Below are 24,392 nucleotides of genomic sequence, written 5' to 3'. Positions count from 1 at the left end.
GCTCTCTCTCTCTCTCTCTCTCTCTCTCTCTCTCTCTCTCTCTCTCTCTCTCTCTCTCTCTCTCTCTCTCTCTCTCCTCTAGGTTGATGAACATTTGTATTCTTTAGAATTCTCCTTTGGGTTGATATGATTTAGTTTTGTGTTTTATGTTGTTATCTTTTTTGTTCTCATTGATTGTTAAATGTGATCATATTGAATTATAAAGATAGTATATAAAAATATAATGTTATTTTATTGCATAGCATAACTAAAATAATTTGGTGTTAGTTCTATACATTTCATTTTTACTATTTTTCTTCTCATCTTATTTTATTCAAACATTTAAATTCAGCAACATCCTCCTTATCCTTAAATTATTTATATTTTTTTTTCTAATTTTTGTAAAATTAAACATATAATATTTTATTTAAATTCAAAAAATAAAAATTTTTCTTATAAAGTCCTCCCATGAAATGTTACAAAACAAATACCAATTTTGAAACAATAGATTTAAAATATATATATATATATATATGAAACCAAACATAATATGAAAAAACTAATAGTTATGGATATACTAACTTAATGGAAGCAAAATAGAGTGAAAAAAAAAAAAAAAAAACAAAGTTATGGTACATATTTAGTACATTAGAGTTATCATCAAATTTGGATAAACAATAAGATGCCAATGGAGAGAGAGAGAGAGAGAGAGATTTATGGGTAATAAAGTGTAGATGGAGAAAGAAAAAAAAATCAAGTGTCAATTTGTAACCTTTAATTAGAAAACAAAGAGACTGACGGGAGGAGTAGAGAATAAAATAGAGACAACCTTATGGAGGACATCAAAAACTTTACTTTTACTTTTATTTTGGTCGATTTTTTTTTCTTGCATCTCTTCTTTAGGTTAATGAATTTTTGTATTTTTCATAATTCTACTTTGGGTTGATACAATTTATTGTGTTTTAAGTTGTTATCTTTTTTATTATCTTGGATTGTTAAATGTTATTCTATTACATTGTAAATATAGTATATAAGAATATACTGTTATTCTATTACATAGCATAACTAAAATAATTTAGTATTTATTGCTATACATTTCATTTTTACTATTTTTCTTTTCATCTTATTTTATTCAAAATTTAAATTCAACTACATTCTCCATATTATTAAAAAAATTTATCATTTAAAAAATATGTATATAATATTTTACTTAAATTCAAAAAAATAAAAATATTTCTCATAAAGTCTTCTCATAAAACGTTACAATGCATCAATAGATAAATAGAATCCAAAACACATGCTATTTTAGAAATACTAATTTATAATAGTAGTAGTAGTAGTAGTAGTAGTAAACATGTCATACAACAAACTAATAGTTCTATTAAAAAAAAAAATACCAATAGTTATGGATATGCTAACTTCATGGCAGCAAAGTAGTAGTAGAATATCAAACCAAATATATCATACAACAAACTAATAGTTATGGTCCTATCAAAAAAAAAAAACTAATAGTTATGGATATACTAACTTCGTGGCAACAAAATCAAATTAAAAAAAAAGATAAAGGGTACAATGAATATTTAGTACATTAGAATTATCATCAAATTTGAGAAAATAATAGGATGTTAATAGAGAGAGAGAGAGAGAGAGAGAGAGAAGGTTACAATGAATATTTAGTACATTAGAATTATCATCAAATTTGAGAAAATAATAGGATGTTAATAGAGAGAGAGAGAGAGAGAGAGAGAGAGAGAGAGAGAGAGAGAGAGAGAGAGAGAGAGAGAGAGAGAGAGAGAGAGTGAGGAAAAAATAAAAAACAAAAAATGTAGACATAGGGAGAAGTCAGGGTGTGTAAAGTGAGACGAAGAGGAAAGAAAATTAAAACAGAAATTTAGACACAAAGGAGAAGTCAAAAGATGTGTGGAGGAGAAACAAAAATGTAGATACAAAGGAGAAGAGTGGGTACGTGTGTGGAGGAGAAAAATATACTTGAAAAAGTAGGTAGGTATAACTTATAAGGTAAATGTAACTATTCACTTTCTAAATATTACAAAATTTTGGAGAAACTGCTAGAAATGCTCTTATAGAAGTTTAATGGAACTTATTTCAGGTGGTTAAAGTGTCAACTTTTGAATTATAGGTAAACAAGATGAAAAATGAGGCAAAGTGTCAACTTTTAAATCAAGAGTAGGCAAAATAAAAACGAGCCTAATTTTAGATGAGTTTACGGTAATTTCCTTAAGTTTTGTAAGGATGACACAAAACTACAAAAACTACTGAAGTAGAATGATCAAAAGAAAACTAAACAATATAAAAATAGTATATGGTTTCTATTTAAAAGCCATGCAATAAAGTCATAAGAGCATTTCCCGCAGCTTCAGCAAATTTTTGTGCTGTTTGGGAATGAACAGTGATATTTAGTTTTTACCTACCCACTTTTTCAAATACACTTCTAACAAATTCTCTATCACATTCTCTATCTCATTTAAATATTATTTCTTCATTTATTGTTTTTTTTTTTTAATCATCATTTATTCTTTTTTAACAACTATATTTTTCAATGAGAAGTGTTATGTTCACAACATTTTACGCAATACTTTCACAACAAAATTTATGTGGAAAGTTGTTACCAGTTCTAATTTGAACCCATCACTGAAATTATTTTTTTACTAACCAATATTAACTAATAACAATCTGTTACTTAAAATTTATTGTAAAAATATTGTGGTAGTATTTTTCAATTAGGATTTTTTTTATTTTTTTTTATTTTCTTCCTTCCATTTCATTTTCATCTACGTTTCATTTCTTTTTCTTTTTTCTTTTTCTTGTTTTTCTCCTCCACACAAGTGTCCAGCCCTCTTCTTTTTATTTTCTTTTTCACCTCAAGAACATTCCAGCGCTTCATATCAGAGAGAGAGATAGAGAGAGAGATTGGCTTGTTGTCCTCTAGTCGCTCTAGCGCTGCTCCAGCCACCGCTCCAGCATCTCCACCATCGCTCGTCGTCCTCCCCACCATCAGGCTGGGTCAGATCGGCTTGTTCTTTTTTTTTTTTTTCCTTTTTTTTTTTTTTTTAATATTTGCTTGTTCTGATTCAACTTTATTTTAAGAATTGGATTTTTTTTTGTGTTTTGTGTTTGGATTAATTCTTTTGCTCATGAACAGGTCTCTCTCTTTTCTCTTTTTTCTTTTTCTTTTTCCTTTTATTTTTTTGATTTCATTTGGTTTATGAGCAAAAAAGAAGCAACGGCAACGGAGAGAATGAGAGGAAAAAAAAAGCAACAGAGAGAATGAGAGAAAAAAAGAAATCTGGAGTAGTTGGTAACATTTTAAGACAAGAAATTCAATAGCTAATGTACAGTAGCCCATACAGTAGCCCATTAAGTCTGATGGGCTACTAGTCATAAGCCCAAAAAAAATCCAAGTTTACCGAGCTGGAGCATGAATAGTGCACAAATTCTCCAAATTTTAACTAATATACTCAAATACCAAACCTGTTGGAGATGCTCTAATCAAAGTAACACCCAACCCAACAAAATATCGTACCACAGATCTAAGGGGTCCATGTCATCGGTTAACGTTCCTAAGATCACTGCAGTATAGACATAAACATCCCAGATAACAAACACGATAAAGAGGATTATGCCAATCAATTCAGCAGCGGAAACAACCCCAAGTGATCCATCCACAAGAACGGGAAAAGTCCACAATCGGAATCTTGGAGTCTTCTTCCTGAAATAGACGAAGTTTTTATGTGACTCCAATTTAAGCAAATATATTATGGGCAATATTATATATTCCTTTTGCAGCTAGCTATCATATATCGTAAAAACAAAATGAAAACATGTAAAAGGAGTGCATAGATTAAGAAAATACATACTCTTGTAGTTGTAGTTGGTCTTCCCCAGAGATGAGAAGATATGGAACAGCAAGAAAAGCAATAATGATAATTGGGCCACTGTATAGCAGCAAATAACTCCCTGAAAATGCACATTTTTAAGTCAAACTCTTTTGAATGCAACAACGAGGTTGAATTAAGAAGTAACTACCTGTGTACCCAAATAGGCTTTCATTCGTTGCAGCAATCCAGTCAGCATAGAGTTCACTTCCGAAGTCTGTGGGAATGACAAAAAAGAGAGCAACCCATGCAAGGAATACAATCCACATGGTAAATTTAAGAACCCATTTAGCCAATGATACAAAGTTGATGTTTTTCTTCTTCTTCTTGTTGTTGGCATGTGCTACATTGGAATGAAGAAGAGGGTGAGAAGTGTGTAAAATGTCATCGATAGCCATGACTATGAGAACGAGGAAAAGGAATCAGCAGCGCGCAAGAAGCAGGGTGATGTTGTTAATGGAGATGATGATGGCCATTTTCATATGGAATTGTACGTATATATATAGGCGAATTCAATTATAATTTTTAAGAATAGTACATATTTTCTCAGCAAGAAAAAGAAAAAAAAAAAAGAATAGAATAATCCTGTTTGGTGAGAGATTTCTAGTATTGTTGTCACTGGGGGCTCTACATGTTACTCACGATGGTCATGTGACCGCCCTAAATTGATTTTTTTTTTTTTAATACCTTTAAATTTTTGAATTTTAAATTAATTGAGTTTGTTGACCACCCTAGAAAATAATCTTGACCACCCTGAAAAAATTTGAACACCTTAAATAAAAATTTGAGGCCATTAAAATAAAATTTGATCTCTCCAAAATTTTGGTCCATTGAAGGTTGAACTAGAGAATTTCAAAAAATGCAATTTTTACAACAGTTTCACCAATAAATCTTAAGTAATAAGTTGTTATTGGCTGTTATTGATGGACAAAAAAGTGATTTCTATCGTAGGTTTAAATTAGAACTAGTAAAAATTGCTCATTTAGGATTTGTCATAAAAGTATCGTGAAAATATTGTGAACGTAACACTTTTAAAAAATTGCCCAAACAAATACAATATAGCCCAAATCAAATGTTTAAGTATGTGTTTGGCTCCAAATTAAAAAACTAACTTATTTCATTATTCAGTTTATTTTTACTACTATTCATGGGTCCCACTACACTTTTTGGTACTATTCATGGACCACACTTTACTATTTTAGCTAATTTTTACATTTATCTATAATACTTTCAGCAAAAAATTTTCAGTTTCAGCAAAATAAACGAATCCCAAAGAGACCCTAAGTTGTTCCCAAATGAACACTTAGTACCATTTTTGCATGGTTTTAAAAACTGGACCGGTCGGTTCAATCGGTTCAACTGAGGACCGAACCTTAATCCAGTCCAGTTATTACTAAAAACTGAAAATTAAGAAAAAAGAAGAAGGAAAAATCGAAAAAAAACTGCTGGTTTAACTGAAAACCGGTACAGTTAAGCCAGTTTTAAGCTGTTTTGTTCATTAACACTTCAGCCACTGTGTTTCTGACCAAAAATAAAAAAGATAAGAGATTTTGTTTTAGATTTAAGAAGAAAAGAGATTTTGACTTTGAAGATGCTGTTAAGTCTAAAGCTANTCTTTTTTTTTTTTTTCCTTTTTTTTTTTTTTTCAATATTTGCTTGTTCTGATTCAACTTTATTTTAAGAATTGGATTTTTTTTTGTGTTTTGTGTTTGGATTAATTCTTTTGCTCATGAACAGGTCTCTCTCTTTTCTCTTTTTTCTTTTTCTTTTTCCTTTTATTTTTTTGATTTCATTTGGTTTATGAGCAAAAAAGAAGCAACGGCAACGGAGAGAATGAGAGGAAAAAAAAAGCAACAGAGAGAATGAGAGAAAAAAAGAAATCTGGAGTAGTTGGTAACATTTTAAGACAAGAAATTCAATAGCTAATGTACAGTAGCCCATACAGTAGCCCATTAAGTCTGATGGGCTACTAGTCATAAGCCCAAAAAAAATCCAAGTTTACCGAGCTGGAGCATGAATAGTGCACAAATTCTCCAAATTTTAACTAATATACTCAAATACCAAACCTGTTGGAGATGCTCTAATCAAAGTAACACCCAACCCAACAAAATATCGTACCACAGATCTAAGGGGTCCATGTCATCGGTTAACGTTCCTAAGATCACTGCAGTATAGACATAAACATCCCAGATAACAAACACGATAAAGAGGATTATGCCAATCAATTCAGCAGCGGAAACAACCCCAAGTGATCCATCCACAAGAACGGGAAAAGTCCACAATCGGAATCTTGGAGTCTTCTTCCTGAAATAGACGAAGTTTTTATGTGACTCCAATTTAAGCAAATATATTATGGGCAATATTATATATTCCTTTTGCAGCTAGCTATCATATATCGTAAAAACAAAATGAAAACATGTAAAAGGAGTGCATAGATTAAGAAAATACATACTCTTGTAGTTGTAGTTGGTCTTCCCCAGAGATGAGAAGATATGGAACAGCAAGAAAAGCAATAATGATAATTGGGCCACTGTATAGCAGCAAATAACTCCCTGAAAATGCACATTTTTAAGTCAAACTCTTTTGAATGCAACAACGAGGTTGAATTAAGAAGTAACTACCTGTGTACCCAAATAGGCTTTCATTCGTTGCAGCAATCCAGTCAGCATAGAGTTCACTTCCGAAGTCTGTGGGAATGACAAAAAAGAGAGCAACCCATGCAAGGAATACAATCCACATGGTAAATTTAAGAACCCATTTAGCCAATGATACAAAGTTGATGTTTTTCTTCTTCTTCTTGTTGTTGGCATGTGCTACATTGGAATGAAGAAGAGGGTGAGAAGTGTGTAAAATGTCATCGATAGCCATGACTATGAGAACGAGGAAAAGGAATCAGCAGCGCGCAAGAAGCAGGGTGATGTTGTTAATGGAGATGATGATGGCCATTTTCATATGGAATTGTACGTATATATATAGGCGAATTCAATTATAATTTTTAAGAATAGTACATATTTTCTCAGCAAGAAAAAGAAAAAAAAAAAAGAATAGAATAATCCTGTTTGGTGAGAGATTTCTAGTATTGTTGTCACTGGGGGCTCTACATGTTACTCACGATGGTCATGTGACCGCCCTAAATTGATTTTTTTTTTTTTAATACCTTTAAATTTTTGAATTTTAAATTAATTGAGTTTGTTGACCACCCTAGAAAATAATCTTGACCACCCTGAAAAAATTTGAACACCTTAAATAAAAATTTGAGGCCATTAAAATAAAATTTGATCTCTCCAAAATTTTGGTCCATTGAAGGTTGAACTAGAGAATTTCAAAAAATGCAATTTTTACAACAGTTTCACCAATAAATCTTAAGTAATAAGTTGTTATTGGCTGTTATTGATGGACAAAAAAGTGATTTCTATCGTAGGTTTAAATTAGAACTAGTAAAAATTGCTCATTTAGGATTTGTCATAAAAGTATCGTGAAAATATTGTGAACGTAACACTTTTAAAAAATTGCCCAAACAAATACAATATAGCCCAAATCAAATGTTTAAGTATGTGTTTGGCTCCAAATTAAAAAACTAACTTATTTCATTATTCAGTTTATTTTTACTACTATTCATGGGTCCCACTACACTTTTTGGTACTATTCATGGACCACACTTTACTATTTTAGCTAATTTTTACATTTATCTATAATACTTTCAGCAAAAAATTTTCAGTTTCAGCAAAATAAACGAATCCCAAAGAGACCCTAAGTTGTTCCCAAATGAACACTTAGTACCATTTTTGCATGGTTTTAAAAACTGGACCGGTCGGTTCAATCGGTTCAACTGAGGACCGAACCTTAATCCAGTCCAGTTATTACTAAAAACTGAAAATTAAGAAAAAAGAAGAAGGAAAAATCGAAAAAAAACTGCTGGTTTAACTGAAAACCGGTACAGTTAAGCCAGTTTTAAGCTGTTTTGTTCATTAACACTTCAGCCACTGTGTTTCTGACCAAAAATAAAAAAGATAAGAGATTTTGTTTTAGATTTAAGAAGAAAAGAGATTTTGACTTTGAAGATGCTGTTAAGTCTAAAGCTATGGAGCCTAAGTAGCTGCGGCACCACCTTAAGGCTAGGGTGTCCTAGGACCACCTTGACCTAATTTTTATATATATATATATATAATAATTTAAAATTTTTTATTTGTCTACCCTTAAAAAAAAAAAAATTGGGAACACTCACAGTTTTTTTATGCCAATAAAATTAAATTTTGCTCTATAATTTGTTCTACATTTAGTGGATGAATGATTGCTTGGTTGTGTACATTGAAAGAGATTTAGCTTATAGCATCGATAATGAGACTATCATGCAACGATTTTAAAATATGAAAACTCGTAGAGGACAATTGTAAACTTTATGTATTTGCATATAATTTTTTTAAAATTTTTTTTATTGTTGTTGTTGTCAATATATGGAATTTTCTTTTTATTAGATTGTATAATAGACTTTGTTAACAGGTGCCAACTAGCACCTATTAATGAACCAATTGTGGTTCATTTATAATCTATCATAAATGCCACTACATAGAAAATTGGCAAAATTTTACTTTTTAGTTGTGGTTTATTACAAAATAATTTGACTTTCTTCATCTAAACTGACACACATTTAATACATATTCAGTTTTTTCCACATCTCTAAAAAAACGTGAATAGTTTATTTTAAATTTTATCACATTAACAGGTGCAGTATAGCACCCGTTAATAGCACCCTTACCTAATTCATGCTTCATAAAAAGCACCTTAAAAAAATTTCGGAATCGCCACTGAGCCTAAGATGCCCACATTGACACCAAAAACATCAGATTTACTATTTATGAGTTGACATAGTTGAGGAAGAACCGAGGAAGCCCAAACCAAAGAGATGCAGGTATAATCTGTCCGCTTCAGTTTAAGAACTTTTCTTGCCGCTCTCGTAAGAGTAATTCTTAGGTACTTTCGAAATATAGAGAATGATGTTCTCTCCTCTCACATTTATAGTGGGGTCCACTCATTAAATTCATGGTAGGATTTATCATGAATGTGAGAAGAGAGAACACTATTTCTCCATACTCTGAAAGTACCTAAGAATTTTCCCTTTTGCAGACTTGCACATGCACTGATGCACATAAATTGATGAGAGAGAGAGAGAGAGTATTAAAGGCAAAGAGATGAAAAATTAGAAAAAAGTAAAAAGAAGAAACTAGTACAGAGCTTTTAATTAACTAAGATGTGGATGTAAGATTTTAAAATATGTGGTAGCTGAAGTATCAACGTGATACTCGTGTAAAGGTATGATATGCGGTGGAAAAGAAATATCAAGTGGGTCATGATATTGTTACTCACCATTGACTTTTTGTTATTTGAAAAATGAAAGAATAACTAAAATAATTTTTGTAGTGGGCTTGAATTTCAATGTCTAATATAAAAATGAAGAGATATTCTATATTCACAACATTTTTATAATATTTTTACAACAAATTATAGGCAGTTAGTTATTATTGGTTCAAACTTGAACTTAATACTAAGATTTTTTTTTGCTCTAGCAATAACAACTAGTAACAACTTGCCACTTAAGATTTGTTATAAAAATGTTATGGATATATCATTTTTTTATAAATTAAAGTTAAGGTTTAATGTTTTATTGTTATTTAATTTAATTTTTTAGTTAAAATATTAGTTATAAATTTATTTATTTATTTATTTATATTTTATAATTATTAATTAATTATTTATGACATCATCAGTTCGACCATCAGTCCTACCTTGGTCCGACCATAAAACCGACAACCACTCTCCATTCTGGTTCTTTGACCATATCGATTTTTAAAACCATGCCTTTTTGTTTTTTGTGGTTATTTTTAAGAAATTTTTTTGGATCCATTCGACAAAGTAATGCTTTTAACATCTATGCAGTGCATAATAATTGAAAAAAGGAAAATGTTTTAAGAATCCCAATTTGTCCCTGTTGTTCAAATAATGCTAATAAGCTGTTGACAATGTATCAATAATTGTAGTACAAACTACAAAAGACTTGTAATCAATATCACATCAAGTGACCAAACAATTATTATTATTAGGGTTCGGTTAATGTGTGCCCTTAGGGCACACATTAACCTTTCTATTTTTGAAAACATTTTCTCGAGAATTGAAAAAGTTGTCATTTCTTTTTCAATTCTCGAGAAATTTTTTTCCAAAAATAGAAATTAATATGTGCCCTAAGGGCACACATTAATAAAATCCATATTATTATTATTTTTTGGAAGTGAATCTATGAGGTTTTTAATACTTTTATATGAAAATTTTAATACAAATTGAAAAAATAATAACAAATTTGTTGTTTCAAGAGGACAAACTTCGTCCAAGCTTGAACCATGTATTATATGGATGGATGTACTTTGTGCCTTGTGCAAAAATAAAATCAAGTGATAAAGTCCAATTAATTTCATTATCTATCCCAACCACCCACTGACTTTACAATTACCCATCAATTTTAAATTGAAAATATTTATAATGCTACTGTTTCTAGTTTTGTCGACTTGCTTGCTCTTCTATTTGCGAGAGAAGAGATTTCATCTAAGTGTGCATTTGGCTCCAAATTTAAAAGTTAGCTTATTTTTACTATTATTTATGATCCCATTATACTTTTTTGTACTATGTATGAGTTTCATTTTATTATTTTAGCTAATTTTTTTTCTTTTATTTACAGTACTCTCAGCAAAAAATTTTCAATTTTAGAAAAATAAGTAGATCTCAAATAAATCCTAATTGTGATTTTAAAATTGTGTTCTCAAAAGACACCTTTTCAAATGGCTAGTCTATTAGTGTTTATTTTAGTCTTTAGTTGAATTCGTTAGATTTAAGCAATATATTTTGTACAAACGCATATGCACTAAATTAATTAATGCTTGAATACTTTATTGAATATGATTAATATAACATTGAGTGCCTAAATTGAATATATTAAATGAAGTTATAGTTTACCCTTTATTACTTTGCACCATGAATAAATTTCTTATAAAAAAATCACTTATATTACAAGATTAATATTCTAAGCAAAACTGTGTTAACTTTAATAATTTTCTTTCAGATCATAGGCTACGAGTAAATGCCTCATTTTTCGATCCTAATAATTAGTTTTTGAAATAAAAAGAGCATATTTACAAAGAGGTTTTTGTCAACTTCTTGGCCATTATTTCCCTAAAAAAGAAATTAATGAATCATTGTGTTGATTTAATACTAATTAGTTTAAAGAATACAAAAATTGGCTGAAATAGATTATAAAAAAAGATGATGTATTTTGTTTATATTGTTACTTATTAGGCAAGTAATTGGATGGGATATCAGTAGTTTAATAATTGAAATACGGACTGGACCGGCCAGTCGAACCGCAATAATTAAAAATTGTAGGGACTCAGTTTCAGAAAAGTTCCCCAACAATACATTTTTAGAGAGTGGACCGAAGGTTTAGGCCCTAACAGACTAGCAATGGAATACAAATCACTTCTTTCTCATTGAAGGGGAGTGAGCCCAGTTTACCACTAATGTTAGCTCCTCGGACTCGTCCGAGGAGACCCCTCTCCCTGATACTAACATCCCCCTCAGTTCTTCTCTGGCATTCTTTTGAATGATCCAAAAAAAGAGGTCCCCTTCGTTCTTTTTGTCGCCTTTCTTATATCCTTCCTCTTTCTCCCATCTTTTCCTTCCTCTGTTGATCATCCATTGGCCTCCGCTCTGACCCTCCGTCCCATCAGAGGTCTAATCCGTACTCAAGTGGCTCACCATGATCAATGTTGCCCTGCCAAGGGGTTCCATCCCCATTAATGCGGCCAGGGGGGTTAGGTGAGCGCATTCAATGCGAAGGTGATAGCTCACCTAAGGCTTGTTCCTTCGCCGTGCTCCTGTCGCCGACGCGTGGCACTGGGTCCTCTCCTCCTCGGATATTCAAGGAGTCCTTTGGGGTGGTGGTCGTGTTTTTCCGAGGTCTCAGACGCCCGAGGACAGGGTCATCCTTGGATATGCTCCTCGGAGGTTGGTCTTCGCACTTTCATCCTCAGACCCATCTAGCATCCTCGACGTGGGCCATTTGGGCCCGGCTTGGAGTGGGTCAAGGCTACCCGATTTTCTGGCCCCACAATAGCCCCTCAAAATCTTACTGCACGCATCCTCGGGCGGGGAGAAGGATTTTGACATCGTGGCCTTACCTCCCGTCAGTACTGGGGTCTATTCATCTACCCAAGGCACGTCACTGACGTTTCAGAGTGCGTAACGTGCCCGTCATTAAATTCAGGCGGCTCTGTGCTCCCCACGTCTAATGAGGCGTTACCAATCCAACGGTGGAGGTTTGTCTTGCATTTATGGGCAGGAAAACCCGCATGGCTCTTAGATTTGGGGTATAAATACCCATACGAACCGCTTCTTCCTATTCCTTATTCGTAATCAAGAATTCTCGTGCGTCCTTCCTGAGTTCAGCCACACTCTCACTTACATCTTCAGTACAAAAAGCCTGTCCGAGAAGCTCCTCCTCTTTCCAGTAAGTTGCTCTATCCCTCTCTGAGCTCTTTTTCTCTTTACCCTTTCTCTTCCTTCACCTGTTCTTTTTTAGTTCCTTTAGGCGTCAACTGGGATGGGTAGGTTTAAGAAATATGTCGATACTGAGGAGGCGATGGAGAAATTCATCGCTGACAATAGAATTCCCGGCAATGTAGGTCTGAGATATTCTGAGGACGGGGATTGGCGCCTACACAGACAGGAAGGCGAGGTGGTAATTCCTATTGTCGCCTTCCTTGAAGGGGGGATGACGATCCCCATGGGGCCGGTGATGAGGGACTACCTCACGCACTTCCGGTTGGCCCCTCCCAGTGTGGGATAAACGTTTTTAGGATTCTGGGCTGTGTGGATGCCCTAAATGAGAAGATGGAGTTAAGGTTGACCCACCATGACGTGAACTGGTGCTACAACCTCCAGCTCCTTAAAGGCAAGTCCTATTACCTGAAGACGAGGGACGACAGGGTGCGGCTCATTCAGTGCCTTCCTGAGTCCAGCAAGGGGCTCAATGAGGATTTCCTCATCGTGTCAGGGGAGTGGCACGATGGCCTTCACTGCCCAACAACAGAGGGAATACCAGGTGGGGCAGTGGGAAATAGGAGGGGTTTCAAGTTCTCATCTTTTTTCTTCCCCTTTTTTTTTTACTAACGTGGTGGTGCTTTCCGTTTACAGACCCGCACGCTTTTGAGCGTCACTTCTATTTAGTCAACCGGGAAGATTTGCAGAAGGTGCTGAGGGCGTCGGTTTATATAAACGAGGGCGACAATCAAGTTAGGGCCGCCCACATAATCTTGGGGTATAAACCGATCCAGAAATCATTCCCGGTTCCGAAGCACGTCATCCTAGCCAACGATCCTCGGCTTCAAAGGATTACTGTGACCGAGGACGGATTTCAGTTCCCCGAGGGGCCCTCCGAACTAGAAGTCGTCGCTGTAGCCGTCCCTTCTTCTTCCCAAGCATTCGCCGAGGCTGCCAATGAGGATACAGAGAGGGAGGAGGACGTGTTCAACGTTTTTGCCCAGCTTGATCAGTCCGAGGACCTTCCCGGGGACTTGGGCGACCCTCGTTTGACTGAAGCGGACTTCCTCGCTTCAGAAGCTCTTTCCCCGCCAACGATAGGTTACAAGAAGAAGCCCACCACCAGCTTGATGGACCTGATTGAAGGCCAACCGGGGAAGTCCCAACAGAAGCTTCCCCCTCCTCTTCCGAAGACTAGGTCGACTTCCGCTTAGCAGAAACCTCCTCCTCCTCCTTCCCAGAAGAGCCTGCCTTTTGGGTCCATGCCTGCCGACCCCAAAAAGAAGAAGGATAAGGGCAAGAGGCCTGTGGAGGATAGGACGGTGTCCCCGCAGGAGGAGGACAGCCCTCTGCAGTCGTCCAAGCAGGTTAAGATAGGCGGCAAGAGCCAGGACAGGCAGGTCGTCGACACTACGCCCGAGGCTCAAGCTTGGCTCCCAGCCCCGATGCTCCATGGGGAGCCCCTGAAGGATGACGCCTCCTTCAAAGACTTCAATGAGGGCGAAGGTGCGCACGTGGCCGACGCGCTGGAGAGGTGCCTGCTGCTCCCGGCGGACATGGCCGAGCTAAGCTCTATGAGGAGTAAGCAGGTCTTCCTCAGCCTTAAACGGTATCTGGGGATGGTAAGGACTGTAACTTCGACTCCCTTTCCTTTGTTCCTTTTCCCCCTATTTTCTTCTGAATTGGGCTCATAGTGCATTGGCTACTATTGCAGGCTGTCTAGGCCATCTATAGGTTGGAGGGGGCGGCCAACGACTAGGGGAAGGCCTTCGACCAGAAGCGTGATTAGCGCTTTCAGGCTACCCGGGCTCTGAAGAACTCCGAGGCTGACCTCGCCAAGGCCCGAGAAGACTTGAAGGCGATGACCAGGGCTCGGGACAGTGCAGTGTCTGGTCTTGAGGGTGCCTAGAATCAGGCCAAAGAGTAGACAAAGCGCCTGGGCGAGGCGGAGGAGCAGCTACAGATCGCGAGGGATCTGATTGCAGACTTGTAGGCTAAGGTGACTGCAGCCGAAGAGGGCCTAGAGGGAGGCAGAGTGGGCCAGAGACCAGGCTCGGCGGGCTAAGGACGAGACGGACTTTGGCAGGGAGATGGCCCTGACTGCCAAGGACGCGGCTAAGACCGCAGCCTACGCTGAGGGGGTGGCTGAGGTAGAGGCCCTCTACAAAGCTCAAGTCCTGAGGGTATGTAGGCGATACTGCTCCCAGGTCTGGGTTAAGGCCCTTACACAAGCTGGGGTGGAGGCCTCGTCTGACCTGTGGAAGGCGGAGAGAGTGTACTACCCCCTGCTATCCGTGAGGTCGTCCCCGATGATGCTAAGGCTGGGGAGATTGTTGAGAAGGTGGGGGCTGCTGAACTAAGGAAGCATTCGAGCGAGGAGGTGCCCCAAGAGATAGTGGAGGTCCCTTCCGATGCTCAGATTCCCACCACTGAGAGGGCAGCCGTTCTCACCGTGCCCTTGCAGGGCGTCCCATTAGGCCAGGGCTCGGAGGACCCAGAGGTCGCCCTTGTCCAGCCTGAGCAGAGGGAGTAGACTCCCTGGCGCCTTGGTTTATCCCGCTTTTGCCACTCGCTTGACCCTTGTCTATGCCTTTGTCATTTTACTTTATTTTGTTATTCTTCTCTCTTCTATTTTTATGTAAGGTGGCTCTTGCCATACGACCTCTGTGGACACTTTGTTGTAATGGGAGTTTAATTTCCCTTTCTATTTATTTCATTTGCTTATTTATTTACCTGCTGCCTGCTTTCCCTCTTTTCTTTTGATGATTTTAGCTTGAATTATACGTCGGCCAATTGCGCCAGTAACAATGATAAGGGGAATGAATGTATGCATGGGCAGTCCTCTTACGCCTTAAGGGTTAGGCAGGGCTGGATCCTTTCCTAACTTAGGATATGTTGAAGTAGTTAGTTTCCCCATAGGCTTGAGTCTGAGGACCATGCAAGGCCTTGGTTCTATCTAACACTTTCATTCTTCTGTAAGTATCTAGTTTCCCCACAGGTTTGAGTCCAAGGACCATGCAATACCTTGGTTCTGTCTAGTACCCAGGTATGGTTGAGTGATTAGTTTCCCCATAGGCTTGAGTCCGAGGACCATGCAATGCCTTGGTTCTGTCTAACACTTTCATTCTTCTGTAAGTATCTAGTTTCCCCATAGGTTTGAGTCCGAGGACCATGCAATACCTTGGTTCTGTCTAGTACCCAGGTATAGTTGAGTGATTAGTTTCCCCATAGGCTTAAGTCTGAGGATCATGCAATGCCTTGGTTCTGTCTAACACTTTCATTCCTCTGTAAGTATCTAGTTTCCCCATAGGTTTGAGTCCGAGGACCATGCAATACCTTGGTTCTATCTAGTACCCAGGTATAGTTGAGTGATTAGTTTTCCCATAGGCTTGAGTCCGAGGACCATGCAATGCCTTGGTTCTGTCTAACACTTTCATTCTTCTGTAAGTATCTAGTTTCCCCATAGGTTTGAGTCCAAGGACCATGCAATACCTTGGTTCTGTCTAGTACCCAGGTATAGTTAAGTGATTAGTTTCCCCATAGGCTTGAGTTCGAGGACCATGCAATGCCTTGATTCTGTCTAACACTTTCATTCTTCTGTAAGTATCTAGTTTCCCCATAGGTTTGAGTCCGAGGACCATGCAATACCTTGGTTCTGTCTAATACTCAGGTATAGTTGAGTGATTAGTTTCCCCATAGGCTTGAGTCCGAGGACCATATAATGCCTTGGTTCTGTCTAACACTTTCATTCTTCTGTAAGTATCTAGTTTCCCCATAGGTTTGAGTCTGAGGACCATGCAATACCTTGGTTTTGTCTAGTACCCAGGTATGGTTGAGTGATTAGTTTCCCCATAGGCTTGAGTCCGAGGACCATGCAATGTCTTGGTTCTGTCTAACACTTTCATTCTTCTGTAAGTATCTAGTTTCCCCATAGGTTTGAGTCCGAGGACCATGCAATACCTTGGTTCTGTCTAGTACCCAGGTATAGTTGAGTGATTAGTTTCCCCATAGGCTTGAGTCCGAGGACCATGCAATGTCTTGGTTCTGTCTAACACTTTCATTCTTCTGTAAGTATGGATTTATCCTCGGGCCGCTTTACTGGAGACGGTTCCTCCTCAGGTCGGACTATTAACTCCACGGAGCTTTGGGGAGGGGTGGTTCGGACTATGATTTTACACGTGGCATTGACCTCGCCTTCAATTCAAGTCCCCATCTTTTTCATTTACGAGGTGTCCCTTGGCCATTCACGCTTTGCGCTTGACGTTTCGGTGCGCGAGACGCGCTTTCATCAATATCCTCGTGAATGGACACAAATCCAGCGGTCTACGGTCCCCTTGGGATTTGGTAGCTTCGTGATTAGCACTGCTGATAATTCTCTTTTCAAATTCTGTGTGGATTAATTTCCACTAGTCTTCATCCCCTATATAAGGCTTTCCGGGGAGAAGGTTTTTCCACACTCCATGAACTTCCCAACGCAACTAGAAACACGTCGCTTTGACTCCCTAAGCCCCTTCAATAACCCCGCCAGGATTGTGACTGGAGTTGGTAGGTATGGTGCGGTTTTGGGCGGGTGTGAGGACACTCGGGCCAAGAGCCGTTGTAGCCGCAGCCCCCACTGGGCTTCCAGCGCGGCAGAGTCTAGGCGTAACATTTATAGTGCCTTGCACGGTGGCCAGGAGGGATGTCCTTGAAGTACCTAACGCTCCTCCCCGGGGCACATCCCTGCCGGAGGAGACGCGCAAAATCACGTCATGGCTGGTGCCCGAGTGTTGCCGTCTCCAACGGCCAACGCTCGTGAGGATTGGAGAGGATCAAAGGAACATCACGAGGGAGGGCTTTTCGGAGCACCTGCATCGGCTCCTCTCTTTGTTCCAGCGCCGCCACACCGGACAAGGAGTTGTTGGTGGCCTTGAAGCAGGCCAGCCTCAGCCCCCTTTCCTCTAGCTAGTTTTAGAACGGGTCCGCCTGGGCCTCCGTTTGTAGAATTAGCTTGTAAAGTTAGTTGTAAAACACGCCTGCTTGAACCTCTATTTGTATCTTGTATCTTTCGTTTAATAAAATAATATCAAGTTCTTTTTGTTTTCTGTTGAATCTTCTACTTTTCTGCATTTTTTTTTTTTGATGCATCGCTACCAACCTTCCATAAGATAACTATTTAGGAACGACTGCCCGTTGCGCCTGTCAGTGCACTAATCCTTCCCACAGACGGCGCCAATTATAGGGACTCAGTTTTAGAAAAGTTCCCTAATAATACATTTTTAGAGAGTGGACCGAAGGTTTAGGCCCTAACAGACTAGCAACGGAATACAAATCACTTCTTTCTCATTGAAGGGGAGTGAGCCCAATTTACCACTAATGTTAGCTCCTCGGACTCGTCCGAGAAGACCCCTCTCCCTGGTACTAACATCCCCCCTCAGTTCTTCTATGGCATTCTTTTGAATGATCCAAAAAAAGAGGTCCCCTTCGTTCTTTTTGTCGCCTTTCTTATATCCTTCCTCTTTCTCCCATCTTCTCCTTCCTCTGTTGATCATCTATTGGCCTCCGCTCTGACCCTCCGTCCCATCAGAGGTCTTATTCGTACTCAAGTGGCTCACCATGATCAATGTTGCCCTGCCAAGGGGTTCCATTCCCATTAATGCGGCCAGGGGGGTTAGGTGAGCGCATTCAATGCGGAGGTGATAGCTCACCTAAGGCTTGTTCCTTCGCCATGCTCCTGTCGCCGACGCATGGCACTGGGTCCTCTCCCCCTCGGATATTTAAGGAGTCCTTTGGGGTGGTGGTCGTGTTTTTCCGAGGTCTCGGACGCCCGAGGACAGGGTCATCCTCGGATATGCTCCTCAGAGGTTGGTCTTCGCGCTTTCATCCTCGGACCCATCTAGCATCCTCGACGTGGGCCATTTGGGCCCGGCTTGGAGTGGGCCAAGGCTACCCGATTTTCTGGCTCCACAAAAATCATTTATCATTTCAATTTTTTAAACTACCAAAATTGGAAATTTTAATTTTTAAGTGAACCTTTCAAACCGTAGTCAAACCGTCCGGTTTTCAAAGCCAGGCACAGGTCTAACGGTCCTTAAAAAAGTCACAAAACCAAATCAATCTCCCAATATTAGGAGTCCGGGTACATGTATTTAAAAACTGAAAATTATTATTTAAAAACATTTGTGAAAATACGTATGGGTGAAAAAGTGCGTTAAATGTGTAAAATATTATCTAAAAACTAAAAATAGTTGTTTAAAAATATAAACCAAACGCCCCTAGATTTCCCCAGGAAAAAAAAGAAAAAGAATAGAAGAAGAATAGATAACTGTAGAAGAGAGACTACAAATCTGCTTCTTGCTTCTGTATATGCATCTACTTCTTCTCTGTTTGTTGGAAAATTGTGAAAGATAGACTACTGTTTGTTTGAAACTTGTGAAAAAAAGGTTGACAAAAAAGGGAGAGAATGGTGGAGGCTGTAGGGGTAGACATGGCAAAATGGGTCAGACCCGTTTGACCCGCGACCCGTTTGACCCGCAACCCGTTTGACCCGTTTAAAAATGACCCATTTTGACCCATGACCCGTTTTGACCCGCGACCTGATTGATCCGACCCGAACCCGACTCGACCCGCCCGTTTTTCCACGTCTACCAACGTTGAGTAGATTGAGATTGAGGTGTAATTCTTATAAGATATTTACTTATTCTTCTTCACTTAATATGTTATGTACTCCATTATAGTTTGTCATTCTTTACTTGCCACCTTCATTTTCTCTTCCTACTTTAAACATATCAAAAATTATACCAAGATTAGCTTCTAGAAAGCTGGAATAAGAGTTGCACCAAATTTAGGTATCAAGTGTTTAGTAGTAATTGGTAAGTGGTAATAGTATCACCAATGAAAATCTAATCACAGTTAAGGAACTTAAAAACAATTGACAAATTGCATCTATTTCCAAAAAAAAAAAACTTGTTTGAAAAATACGGGTCAACTCGACTCGTCCCGTAACCCGTTTGACCCGTGACCCGTTTTGACCCGCAACCCGATTGATCCGACCCGAACCCGACCCGACCCGCCCGTTTTGCCATGTCTATGTAGTGGAAAGCAAAAATAAGTAGAAGACAATAACGTTTGTAGGGTACGAAGTTTGGTATGAACGTTTAAGAATCCAACGTAGTTACTGACCATTGGATTCCAAGCAGCGCTCAAGATGGTTTACAGCTAATCCAATTGATACTTAGATTGGACTTCTTTGTTTTGTTTTGTTTGTAATTGTACTTTGCCGTCTACAGCTAAGCCACCTTGATATTTGAATTTTTATTTTTATTTTTATTTTTATTTTTATTTTTATTTTTATTTTGTAAAAAGTTAAGATATATTAATGTAATAATTTTAAAGATATTTTTATATGAGAAATGTTATAATTTTTTTTTTTTTTAAGAAAGAGAAATGTTATAAGTTATAATCATGGTAAATTCAAATTCTAATTTTTCAGATTATTTTATTTTATCATCATAAAAATTACTTTATCCATCATGTCATACTATTTTATAATAAAATATATAAATTATACAATAAAATAGATAAAAAATTCTCTCTCTCTCTCTCTCTCTCTCTCTCTCTCTCAACAACGACACAACCCAACCACCACCATACCACTACGATCCCATCACTGCCCACCAAAATCCCAACGGAACCAAAACACAAATTAAAAAAAAAAAAAAAAAAAAAAAAAAAAAAAAAAAAAAAAAAAAACCAGCAAATCCATTAAACATAAACTCATTAAAATACCCAACAAACCCAGCAAATTCAGCACCTGATTTGATGCTGCAAACCCATTAAAATACCCAGCAAATCCAGCACCTGATTTGATGTTGTAGCCCCGCACCTCAAGCTTTTCCATAACGCGAGTGAACTCACGCAACGGTACCAATGCAAAAGCCAGAGATCCGGTATGTGAACTCGCGCAAAGCATTTCTGAGGTTGCCATGTGGGAGTGGCGGTGATAGAGATCTGGTACTGTGCATTGTTGAGAAGTTAGAAAGAGACGTGAGCGATGGAAAGGAGATGAGAGTGACCATGAGACGTTGAAGAGAGACAGAAGATGAGATATTTTGAAATAAAAAATATTATATGAGATTTAGGCTCCGCTTGGTAGGAGGGAATGGAATGGAATGGAAAGGAATAAAAAGAATAATTTTAGAATATTCTTCCCTTCTCTTGTTTGGGAGTTTTAAAGAAGGGAATGGAAAGTCTATTCCCTTGTTTGGGAGTTTAAGTGGGAGGTAATGGAATGGGTAGGAGGGAACACTCATTCCTCTCTATTCTCTTAAAACCTCAAATTTTCATTCCCCCTGAAATTGGAAGGAATGAGAGGGAATGAAATTAGATTTAATGATTTTTTTACTAAAACTCCCAAAATACCCCTATATATTTAACCCTTTATTTTAAAATAGGGGTCTAATAGTAATATTGTCGTAAAATGATTCCATTCCATTCCCTCCATGTTGCTCCCAAACAGGATTACTTACATTCCATTCATTTTCATTCCTTTCCATTCCTTTATTTTAAAACATCCAATCAATGTTACTTAATTCCATTTCATTCCATTCTTTTCCATTCCTTTCCCTTACTTAAATACATTCCATTCTATTCCATTCCTTTCCATTCCCTTATGATCATCTCATTCCATTCCATTCCATTCCCTTGTGAACTCCCAAGCGGAGCCTGTGGATTGTGCTACAGTATCATCATATATTTGGAATTGTACTGTAGCATAATTGTAAATTTTTTTGGGTTTATAAGTCTGGATAATGGGGTGTTTGGGACGTTTGATTGTAAAATATGCTGACATATGGCATATACCATTGCCCGTGTGAATGCTCTAATATTTTCAAAACAAATTGTTAGTAGTAGTTTAGGTTTCATTGAAAATAAAATTAATCATTTTAGATATTTTTAAATTTTAATTGAGATTTTTAATTTGTATATATTTATTTTATTTATTTCATATTAATTAATTACTAAATTAATTATAACATCATCATGGTTCGACCTCAATCTAACTTAGGTTCGACCTTAAAAATCTTGAACCTCTTTCTTTACCAGTTCTTTGAACGGTTTGGGTTTGGAAACCATGAACTAGACACAATGCTAGTTTAAGGAAGCAGGTTAAGAAGATGGAAGTCAACCAGCATAGTAGATTAATATGACGAGAGAGAAAGTTAGGGATTTGATTTTTCCCCCCAACTTTAACTCACGTGAGAACTTTATTTCTTTATTTCTTTTTCTTTTTTTATATATATAAAAAAAAATATGATGTAGCTACACAATTAGTAGTTGATGTGCAGGTAAATCATTTTTTAATTTTTCCATTTGACACGTCAGATTTGTCTATCTAAGGGATAACAATAAGAACTAAACTGACACATCACTAAAAGTTAGGGATTAAATTGACACAATTGAAAGGTTATGGACAAAATTGAAATTTGGTGTAAAGGATAGGGATCATTTATGTAGTTTATCCATTAATGTTTGTTATTATGAGTTCTAATTAATATTTTTTTTGTTGCATTAATCATAGTTGGTGGGATTATAAGTCAGCAATTAAGTAAATTTGAAAAATTAAATGGAACTAATTAAATTTGAAAAGTTAAATAGAGTAAATTATTGAGTTTGGCATTCCAGCTCAACAACTAGAGCTCATCGGCCTTTAGAAATGCTACATACAACTGCTAACAACTTTATATTTTCTCTGTTTTTGACCAAAATGATTACAAGTTCAATTTATAGCCCTCCAGTATGTGTTCAAACGTCAAAGACCCCGTCAAGTCCTAAAACTAATTAAGTTTTGTTGAACTCAAGATCGATGCATCACTCTTTCAAAATTTCAATTGGGGCTCGGAGGTTAGGAGTGGTTAGTGGAGTAGTCAAACACTTTAAACTAATATAATTGAGAACAAAAAGACTATAAGATCCTCACACTTTAAACTAATATAAGTGACTTCACAACCTAATGCACCACTGCCACCACACACTTTTATTGGTACTGACCAAGCAATAAAACCAGAAGACTCACAAAACCACCATCCAAATTAATTGCATTAATTTGGATGGTGGTTTTGGGGCCTAACCTACAACGTATTTGATCCCAACAAAGTAAGGACTTGAAACAACAATTATTGAAGAAATTATTGGGGTCCTTAATTTCCTTTCACCTAGATCCCTAGAGCTAGCTTCATGCATGGTGTGGAAATACAGCCTGTCAATAAATCAATAAAGACATAAAGTTATAAATAAATGGTGATTATAATTAATTGCTTTACCATTTTTTCATAAAATATTTCTAACTAAAAATAGTTACTAAACCAATACTTTTAGAGCATTTGTTAACATTTCTTATAAATGAATGAGGCACAAATTATCTTATTATGTAATTTATTAGATAGGCATGAGCCATTTATTGTATACTAGTATGTAACCCATGCTACCGCATAGGAATAGATATATTATTAATCATGAGTTTATTCATGTTTAAAAGGCTCAGTTAAGTCTATATTCATATTATTAACCATAAAATTTTATTAACAAAACTTAGTAGTATATATATATATATATGTGTATGTATGTATGTATAAAAGAAAGTGAGTTGAACCACAATAAATTGATATTGTATACAAGTTACAGTCACAGTCATGCGTATACTGAAAGGGTAATTAAGCACATACAATTAATTGGTTCTTAAGTAAATAAAACTTTAGAGACATTTGGCACATTAATCAAACTTAAGTAAAAAAATGTTCAAAAGTAGCACAACTATAAGCCAAAATAGAGTAACATGAAACTAAATTGGCAGCCATGAAGCTACTAAGAGAGAGGTGTTTGCCATAAAGGGGACTAATGAATAGGTTTAAGAATTCACAAGGTTAACATTGGATATTCTTCCCATGTGCTAAATATTGTTTTCAGTAAGGTCACACCAAATAGGTTGAAAGCCATCTTCGTGCAAGATTGATAGTTGCAAGAGAAGTCAATCATCAAGCAAGGACCAAAGGATTTCAAAAAATGTTAATATTAACTCAATATATGCGCATACACACAAACCCATTACTATATCAATTAAGGGAATCAAAACTAAATGGAAATATAAATCAGAAAGATGAACCTTGGTGACGATGTTTATCCAAAAGATCCATTCACGCTTTTGAATCTTCAATCTCTATTGGTGATTGAAATTTTCGTAGCTTAAATAATTTAAAATTTAAAAAAAAAAAAAAAAAAACCCTCAGAGTTGTTCTCATTTTGTAGTTTTACGATAGGTATTTTGAATCTTCAATCTCTATTGGTGATTGAAATTTTCGTAGCTTAAATAATTTAAAATTTAAAAAAAAAAAAAAAAAAACCCTCAGAGTTGTTCTCATTTTGTAGTTTTACGATAGGTCATTTTGTAACATGATGGACATTTATGTGAAGAAAGAACCTATGAAGTTGCGTGGCTAATAAAAGAAATTCTCTCAAATCTCTTTTTATAGAGAGATGGATTTGTACGTGTTTTTATACATCCTTCATAGTTGTATTATCACGAAGCAAGTCCAATAGATTTAGATTGGTACTACCGATTCCCAAAGCATGAGCGTTTAATGTGTTATTAATTTCATCTCATCTCATTATCAAGTCCAATGAATTTTAATTGGAATTCAATTTTTCCAAGTGGTGCATCTCTTGCAATATTCTTTCATTTTTTTATTTTTAATTAATTTTTTGAAATTTATTTTCAATTCCCATGGCCACTTTTCATATTTAGCTTCTTGTTATAGTTCCCTAGGCACTTTGAAGTTTGAACCAAGAGAACAATGAACCTACATAAAAATAAATAAAAACAATGAATCAAAGTAATGGTTCTCTCGAAAATAACTCCAAATCATATTATATTCTTCTGATTATTTTCTTTGTACACGT

The 24,392-nt window shown here is 36.7% G+C and overlaps 2 long non-coding RNA genes across 2 annotated transcripts; both read right to left on the bottom strand.

Annotated features, from left to right (window-relative positions):
• Positions 1 to 3,272: 3,272 nt before the first annotated feature.
• On the bottom strand, positions 3,273 to 4,022 carry LOC136061966 (uncharacterized). Its single transcript, XR_010623816.1, has 2 exons — positions 3,858 to 4,022; positions 3,273 to 3,709 (listed from the first exon to the last, which is right to left on the bottom strand). It is a non-coding gene; the product is annotated as an uncharacterized LOC136061966 (long non-coding RNA).
• A 1,720-nt stretch (positions 4,023 to 5,742) lies between these two features.
• LOC136061967 (uncharacterized) lies at positions 5,743 to 6,492 on the bottom strand. Its single transcript, XR_010623817.1, has 2 exons — positions 6,328 to 6,492; positions 5,743 to 6,179 (listed from the first exon to the last, which is right to left on the bottom strand). It is a non-coding gene; the product is annotated as an uncharacterized LOC136061967 (long non-coding RNA).
• Between the last annotated feature and the right edge of the window lie 17,900 nt (positions 6,493 to 24,392).

The sequence above is a fragment of the Quercus suber genome, unplaced genomic scaffold (assembly GCF_002906115.3).
Source record: "Quercus suber isolate HL8 unplaced genomic scaffold, Cork oak 2.0 scaffold_368, whole genome shotgun sequence".
Lineage (NCBI taxonomy): Eukaryota > Viridiplantae > Streptophyta > Magnoliopsida > Fagales > Fagaceae > Quercus > Quercus suber.
This window is presented reverse-complemented; position numbering and strand designations above follow the sequence as displayed.